This window comes from Rattus rattus, chromosome 14 (assembly GCF_011064425.1).
Source record: "Rattus rattus isolate New Zealand chromosome 14, Rrattus_CSIRO_v1, whole genome shotgun sequence".
In the NCBI taxonomy this organism is placed as follows: Eukaryota; Metazoa; Chordata; class Mammalia; order Rodentia; family Muridae; genus Rattus; species Rattus rattus.
Genome location: NC_046167.1, coordinates 34,400,878 through 34,410,247, shown reverse-complemented (window position 1 = coordinate 34,410,247; position 9,370 = coordinate 34,400,878).

Sequence of the window (9,370 nt, the reverse complement as noted above, 5' to 3'; positions counted from 1 at the left end):
AGACTTACTAGATATTCACAAAGTAGCCAAGATGGCTTAGACAAGAAGAGACAAAGGTGGCAGGCAAGAGTGTGAGAGGCTGTGTGGCAGCAAGATGTGGGCTGTTAGAAGATCTTCTCCAGAGGGTCTTTTCCTTAGAGGCGGAAGGAGAGGTTGCTATTGTAGAGTACATATATGGAAGTCGAGTGTGAATTCTATGCTTTCGATTCCGTTATCTTTTCATGAAACCTGATCCTCATAGGGTCTTCTTGTTATATGTGTCTCATGAATTTTCCAATTATTTACCTTGAATAGAGTTTTAGTGTCTGTAAAGGAAACCCAGAACTTAGCATCTGTGTTCCATTCCTCACCTTACTCAGGCATGCCACTCACAGAATAGTAAACTTGGTGGGGGTGGGGGTAATGAGGACCATCTTGAAAGATCCACACAGGACTTGCTTCCTCAATGAGATTGAGCAGAAGAATTTATCACCATCACATTTGTCGTGCTGCTAACTCAGCCCAGGTTCACCTGACTTCACCAGGCTGTGTCGCTTGCCTGTGTGAGTTCTATTCTGATACCTATTCTACGTCCTGCTGGCTGACACCCTTACACAGTGCATCTTAGCCATAGCTCTGTCAAACTACTACAGCTCTCTCTCTCTCTCTCTCTCTCTCTCTCTCTCTCTCAGATGAGTTCTCCAGCTGCATTCATAATCCAGGCAGAATAAATGAAGTTTTTGACAGTTAATTTATTTCCCTGATCTATTTCAGATGTCTCTTCAGACAAAGCACTGTGTTAGTCCTACCGGTTGTCTCGAATCGGATATTAGGTGAGAACACTTCCGGACACCCATCATTGAGGGGTGCATTAATTGTATTTGCACACAGTTAGAGAGTTCAGCAACCTTCTGAGCCTGTAATTTTTCTACTTCATTAAACTCAATGGGAATGCTGAGCTGTATAAATGAGCTATTTCTGTGGATTACCTCAGAGCTGGGGCACTCATACCTGTACTCCGAGCTGAAGAGATATTAGCGGTCCCTGGAGAATAAGGGAAATACATTATGCAGACAGATGGCTTAGTAACACTCTTTTCCAGATTTCAAATAATTTTATATGAGTGTTTATATTTTTAAAGTTGGCAAGTCTTATTTCTTCTTCCATAGGTACAAAACTTTAGGAATTGTGTCTCTGCTTGAGCATCTGTCCAATAAGCTATGGAGTGTGGAGTAGACAAAGAATCCTCTGGGATCAGCAGGGCCCACAAGAGAGGTTACTCACTGGATGAAAACAAAATTCTGATGTGGATGTGATGTTCCCAGTATCCCCATTCTGTGGGCAGCTCTTGCACTGGAGAAGCCATAGCTGTCACTGGGATGCTACTGTTAAGGGACAACTGACTACCCAACTGCCTTCACATGAGGAAGGGAGGCATCCCTGTACCAGTGATAAGGATGTAGCATCTAGAGACAGGCAGATTAATATTTCAAATTGGCCCCTGCTACTAACACTGGGATATAAAAAATCCAATCTTGGGATTTCTAGTTCTCTGTCTGTGCAATAGACTTCTGACAACTTCATGGATTTGATACAATACTGAATACAAAACTTTTAGGACTGTTTCAAAACCTGGCAGACCGAACTAGCTATGCATGTGGCATCGTTATGATTGTAGCTCAGACTGGATAAAGAGATAGGATCCACATTGGGATCTGATGACTTTCTTCATGCTGAGGGATTAACTCTTTCTATCCCAACCACCAGATTATAAAACTGTGAAGCGTTTAGGGCCACATGACAAATGCCTACTTAGTTACTTTCAAACAGCACTTGTTTATTTTCTGGATTTATGTGGGTCGTGGGTATGGGCACCGCTTAACTAGATCCTTCCTGGTTAGAGTTGTGTAAGGCTTCTTTGGCCTGTTGCCTTGTTTTGGAGACTAGGTCAGAAACAACTCTACCTCTTGACTCACTCAGGTCCTGGTGGATGTTGAATCTCTTCTAACTGTAGGACCGAGGACATGTTAGCAAACAAAAACTGTACCTCACTCCTGAAAGCTGTCTTTTGTTATTGCTTCATGAACTTTTCTGGAAATTTTCTCACAATGTACCTACTTGCCTCTTAAAAGAGCAACACAGAAAGGAAAACATTCGCATCAGAGGGGTTAATATACCCTCATTTCATCATCCCTTTTTCATTAGTTTTAAAAAATATTTTGCTAGTCTGGTCAAAAGCAAGAAACAACACTCAATGAGAGGAAAGGATACTAGGGTGACCCGGAAGTCTGTCTGTTACAACTGGGAAAGCCCACAGAGGGTGGGAGTTACAAGTAGAGTCAATTAGAATTGTTTGTTATCTGTGCTTCACAGAGTCTGCCTGGCCCCTGACTAGCAACGTCATCATTACTCTATACTCCTGACCAGCTCTCACTCCAATCCTACTGCATCCTACTGCTATCTTATAATTCTCAAGGTCTTCTGAAATGACAAAAATCAAATGCAGTGAGTAAGGCTGCATTTTCATTATTGTTGAGATGTCCAGAAGATGCAGGCACTTCCTGTCCTTTCTGAGCACCCAGAGGCCCCTCCATCTTTGGCATATGGTTAGGTCTCTTCATCTTCAACTTGAAGTCAAGGTCTTCTTATGTTGCATCTGATTTCCTGTTCCAGTCTTTCCCACTTCTGTAGCTTCAGAATTCTATTGGATGTAACTGTTTAAGTCAGGATAATCCGTTTCTATTTTTGTTGATTTGTTGTTGTTCTCTTCTTGTTTTTGTTTGTTTGGTTTGATTTTGTTTGAATCAGAGTCTCACCAGCTGATCCGGAGCTCACTGTGTATGAAGACTACAGAGATCCACCTGCATCTACCTCTCTCAAGTACTGGAATTCATGGCAAGTATCAAGTGTCTGATTTTTTATTTTAAGATATAAAAACTTATGCATATTTGTGTGAGCATATGTGTTTGAGTATAGCTGAAATCAGAGGCAAATGACTCCCTAAATCTGGAGTTAGAGGTGGTCATGTCCTGGCCAGTGTGTGTGCTGAGAACTAGTCACAAGTCCTCTGAAAGAACAGAACATGCTGTTAACTTCTGAGCCATCTCTTCAACCCAAATCTGATTACTTGAAGGTGAATTCTTTAGCAAGCTAAATTCTGTTTGCAAGCTTAATTCTTCTTTGTCATGTGCCCACAGGGTACAGGGATTAAGATATGGCCAATCTCTGGCCATTATTCTCCCAACTAAAAATCAGATGAGAAGGTTCAGTCGTCTTTCTTAACCAATCTTCCTGATAATTCTGATATATACTCAATTTGAGAGCAATGATCTACACCAATAACAATCTATAAAATAAAGTTGTGTAAACATTTTGTTGCTGGAGAATGTTAACTAGAAAATTTTTGTAATGATTAAGTCATATTAAATAAAATATTAAAGAGGCCATCAGGGGTTGGTGACAAGGTTTCTGATGAGACTTTCTGAAGCCTATGCACCAACCTTCAAATATCAGATGCAGTAAACTCCTCCCTCCATGTATTCCATTTGAAATACTCTAGAGAAGATGGAGTTGGAAGATAAGCTGAGGTTGCTGGTACTATGCAGAGATCATGGATCACAGGAAAACACACATCATCCTATGAATGGTGATCCAAATCATGAGATTCTAGAGTTATAGCATATCAGAATGCTTTATAGTTAGCAATAAACACTCCCAGGCAAAGAGCATGGATTCTGATTATGTGAATCACAGATACACAAGGTTCCAAACACCCATAAGTCATAAGAGGCTGCTTTGCATAGAATCGTATACCTGGCCAAGTTATTACCAAGTAAGATCTAGTTTGGTAACTTGGAGCTAATCGTTGAATGCTGCATATGGTCTATTGCATGTTGTAGGGGCTAGTTGGTAGGGTGTGTTTTTTTTTCCAGCATCTTAACTTTCTTGTTTACTGGTAGAGTATTTCCTTGCTTGAAAGAAGGAAGAAAGAGGTAGAAAGATTATAATACATTATGAGACCAATTCAAACTCTAGACGCTGGCAATCCCTATACAAACAATAAATTTATTTTTCCCATTTTCCATTGAAAACTTAAGACAGCAGATTAAGGAAGAAGGTATAAATATTAGCTGCATCAGCACCACATGGATAGCTTATAAAACTACAGATTCCTTGGCTCTACCCCAGATAGTTGACTTAGGGGATGAAAGGCTGTTTCTTTTCTATAACACAGTGCTCAGAAACAAGAGAGAGAGCTTGATAAACAAATTGATAAAACAGTAATAAATCTCAAACTCACTTTTTCTGAAGTTCAGCCCAGAGAATCAAAATGGATTAGATAAATTAAGATCACTGAGATGGCAAGGAAGAAAAGCATGACACCAAATTCCTCATCCATATTTCTAACTAAAAGCTTATAGAGCCATACCCACATAGTACATTTAACCCACACAACTGAATGGATTCTCATCCTGTGGTAGGATGCAGTGGGCCTGCATTGTGTGGATCTGAAATGAGCTTCTGAAACTACTTTTTAATTTTAAATCAATGTAAAAACATCTATTATTAAATCATGTTATAATCACCACTGAAAGTTGTACTATGCTTAAAATAAAACCTATAATACTCATACATATATAACATACATTTGTAGTGAAGTTAAAATTTTTACCACCAAATTTTTAGTTTGTCATATATTTCTTCTTTCTACACTTGATCTTAGCCAAAGGGCCGAGAAGCGATATATTTCTTCTTTCTAATACATAGTCCCCCTTTAGTTGGGGTTCATATAATGATTAGCTTATCCTAAAGGATTTAATAAGTGCTATGTAATTTTGGTTATCCTATTTAGAGGTGCACCATAACCCATTAATTAGTGGAAATGCTTGGGAATAGAGTGCCTTTTCTAGTCCATTGAATTTACTGGTACATTCCAGCTCCAGTGTCAAATTCTTTCTTCTAACTCTTGTAAGGAATCTGTCAAAAAATGCATTACTCCACATTACAGTATGTTAACAATTAACATTTGATAGTCACAGAAGATCACTCCTTTTGTCCCTCCTTTTCTATCAGTCTAAATACTGGTTCTTATGCTGCACTGGGTATTCAATATGGATTATTGCTTCAAGCATACAAAGTGTAATTTGCTTCTTTTTCCCTAACACTGAAGTGCAGCAAAATACCTCAGCTAACTGGAAGTCTTCATTAACCGGTATTTCTTTAACATATATTACTATAATTACTTTTAGAGATCAAAATTGCAAAATATAAATTTTATTTCAACAACAACCAAACAAGTAAAGACTCTATGGCTTATAAACTTAAGCAGGCACCTTTATGGAGGTGAGTTTCATTCCTCAAGACTTTACAGTCAGAGCTATAATTATAGCCATGAGAATGTGGGCCTCAGCCTAAGACAGCTGTTTTCCCTCTTTTCAGATACTTATCTTAATATGCTGCCCAGTCGAGCCTATAAAATGCAGTGGGAATTTCACTAGGACAGATTTGAGGGGGATCATGAAAGGCACCCAGCTTTACTGTGTCTGTGTGAGCCCTCCATGAATCTTCTAGAAATATAAGCAAGGATCTCTGTCTCTACAGTGTGTGTCCATGGACATGCTTATGCATTTGTGTACTGTTAAAATGATGAGTGAATATTTATAAAGAATTATAAAGTACATATTCCATGCTTTCACCTCTACTATCAGACCCTCAAGGGATTTGAAATCAACTGCAAAGTGAGTCTGCATCTTCAGAGACATTAGTTTCCTGGTTAAAGAAAATGGATACCTGTAAAATTCATAAAGACCAGTTCACTGCTGGAACTCTCCAGTACCATGCTCACCAACTTCCAGAAAAAGGACAGATGGTTTGTCACAGCCCCTGTAGCTAATTTTGAAGAGTCATGTTTTGAAATACAGTCTGGGTCCTGTAACTCTTACCTTTAATGAAGCTTTAATTTATGAGTTTCCATGCATCTGACCATGGAAAACAGACTCCAATTCCTCTTGGACCACAGCCCCCGTGTTCCATAGCCTTCTTCATCCTGTTCCTTACAACTTCTACTGAATATCTCAGATAATCCCACCTTGAAACCTTCTCAAATATTGTATCCTTCTCCGCAATCCTTTCAACGCTTTTATTACATTAAAATATCATTTGTCAAGTAGGGCTCATGGACACCAACATGGCCCTTTACATTGGTGGTGGCATGGACCAGAGGTTATCAAAATTCCCTCATGCTCCAGCATGGACCACAAACTTCAACAAGGCCTCTGCATACAGCAGCTCAGGCCACACATATCAACGTAGTCTCCAGAGGTAACACAGACCAGAAACAACATGATCTGGACACCATGTACAGGTCCATGATCAGGGCTACCACATGAGGATATGTTAACCATGTTGATGTCTGTGGTTTCTGCTGCCACTGGAGACATGTTGATGTCTGAGGTCTGTGATGGGGCCATGTTGATGTCCATGATCCTTGCTGCAACTGGAGGTCACAATGACATCCATAGTCCTTGATGCTACCAGAGACTGTGTGGGTGTTTGTGGTCCAGGAAGTCATGTGGAAGTCCATGATCTATGTCACTTCTGGCTGTTGTGGGCAGGGAAGCTTCTGTTGCAGTGGTATCAATGACCCATAGTTGAGCATGGGAAACAGTAAAGGCTTTTGCAACAACCCCTTCCCACCACCAAAAAAGAAACAAACAAACAAACAAAGAAGGAAGGAAGGAAGGAAGGAAGGAAGGAAGGAAAGAAGGAAGGAAGGAAAAAACAGTCTAGACAGAAAGACATTGAAGAGAGTCCTTAAAAATTGTGACAAATATGTTCAAGTGTAGCTCTCTAGAGTTGACAGCTTCTTCTGAGGGCAGGGTGAATGGACTCAGTTATCTTTAAGGAAATGGCCACTGGGCCTTTGACTATGCTCCAGTGAGTAAATGGGAAGCACAAATTGTGCTTGGTGATTATATATATAAAATTTTGAGGGTGGGGAGAAGGAAGGGCATAAAGGTGGGCCTGGGAGAAATAAGAAGTGAGTGTAATGGGGTTGCATTGTGTGAAATTCCAAAATAGTCAATAAAAATATTATTTTGAATAAAAAATGTCACATCTCTCTGCAATAGACAGAGACCATTACAGAACAACCAGTCAAGATGTAGAGATGTAAAGCCCAGTCCCATCTGATACCTAGACAATAAAACCTCTGCACCTAAGGCTCAAGAAACACCGAGGAAGAGGGGCCTGGAACGATTGTAAAGGGCAGAGGAAAAGGAATTACTCTGTGAGACTGTCTCCTAGTAATGTCAGAAACCTCACCCATAAAGTCTCATCAACATTACTGCTCAAACATGAGTTGAATGTGGTTGATACCAATTGGGATGCTAATGTGGATAAGAAGAAGCTGTGGGACCTCAAACCTAAACAAACAACAAGGAAACAAGGAATGCTGAGAATGGGATGTATAGTCTATGGTGGTTTGAATAGGTATGGCCCCCATAGACTCCTGTATTTAAATGCTTGGCCCATAGGAGTGGCACTATTAGGAGGTGTGGCCTTGTTAAAGTAGGTGAGGCCTTGTTGGAGGAGGAGTGTTACTGTGGGTTGGACTTTGAAGCCACCTACGCTCAAGTTCTTCCCAATGTGGAATTCCAGTTTCTTGCTGCTGCCTTGAGATCAAAGTACAGAACTCTTAGTTCCTCCAGCACCAAGTCTGCCTGCACAACGTCGTGCTTCCCACCATGATGTTGATGGACAGAATCTCTGAAACTGTCAGCCACTGCAGTTCAGTTATAATTCACTACAACAGGAATAGTAGCTAATACAGTGTCACAAATGAGCCCCAATTAAATGTTTTCCTTTGTAAGAATTTCCTTGGCCATGATTTCGCTACACAGCAATAAAGCACTAACTAAAACTTACTCATCCCCAGGGAAGAATGGTCAGCCTTGAAAACATATACATGCGAATAACATTATACAGACTGAGTACTTGTGTACTTTGTATTTATATGCATATATATACATACATACGTACATATACATCAAGAACTAATGAAAAGAGGCCAAGAATTTGAAAGAGAGAAAGGAGGGATATATGGAGGGGAGATGAAATTATGGAATTGCACTATAATCTCAAATATATAATTTTTTTAAAAATAGAAAAATGTTATTTTTCCACACTCCATATTTGACTGCCTGCCCATTTTTTCAATGAGTATTACTGACCAATTTTACTCTTCCACTGTTTCTTCACTAAACTCAGCCTTTGTACCTAAATGTGTATGTGAATATTTAGGAATATATTTCCAGTGGAAGAAAAAAAACTCAAATCACTTTCACTTACCTCTGTGCTGCTAGGCCTAATGAAACATATAAAATGTTCAATAAGCACCTGCTGAAAATGAATCGGATGTGAAATAGACTCTGATCTTACTCTGCATCTACCTTAAATGATACTGTTAGCAACAAAATCCTTAATGAAATTTGTCCATGAAACAAGGTTATCTGCTCTGTCTTGTGTGTTTTAGTGTGTTCTTAAGGATGCCCAGCTCTGAACAGGAGGCTATCCCTTCTACCAGTTTTTTTTATATCCTCTTTCTACCAGTTGTTTTGTTTTGGTTTGGTTTGGTTTTTGGTTTTTGGGGTTTTTTTTGTTTGTTTGTTTTGTTTTGTTTTTTGGTGATATGACTTGATCTATTTGAACTCTGTTGAGCAATGTCTCCTCATATGCAAAACAAGAAAAAAAAACCTGTCTTTTAAGACAGTTAAGCAAGGAAGGAAATTAGGACACCAGAGCACAATAAATATTATCTATGTGCCAGCAGTTCTTAAGGCCAGGTGACGGGCAACTGGATTAAGTTGCTATGTTGGAGAAACAATTTAATTAGCTGCTGGGACTGGGTGTCAATGTCATTATATACACAGTCAAGGAATCAAATGACAGACTATAGAGGTTAGGTAAAGGGTCTTATGGTCTACAGAGATTATGACAGGATCCAGAATCATAGAAAATAAGCCTTTGGCTATGTCTGTGAGAGACTGTCTTGGTTAAGTTAATGTGGGTGGTAATATCCCTTGAACTGAAGTCTAGACTGAAAGAGAATGAGACAGCTGAACACAGCATTTATCAGTCTTCCACATTCACAGCGAATGCCCTATGATGATTTGCTTCCAAATCCTCCAGCCATGATTTTCCCACCATGATTGACTGTTCCCTGGAACTATGAAACAAAAACAAATATTTTCTCTATGTAGTTGTTTTGGTTTTATTTTGTTGTTTTTCACAACAGGAATAGTAGCTAACAATGCCACAAATAAGATCCTTAAGTTCCTCCCTGGTAATGGGTTGATGGTGGTGGTGTCCTATCAGTCAATGGCAGAGGTGA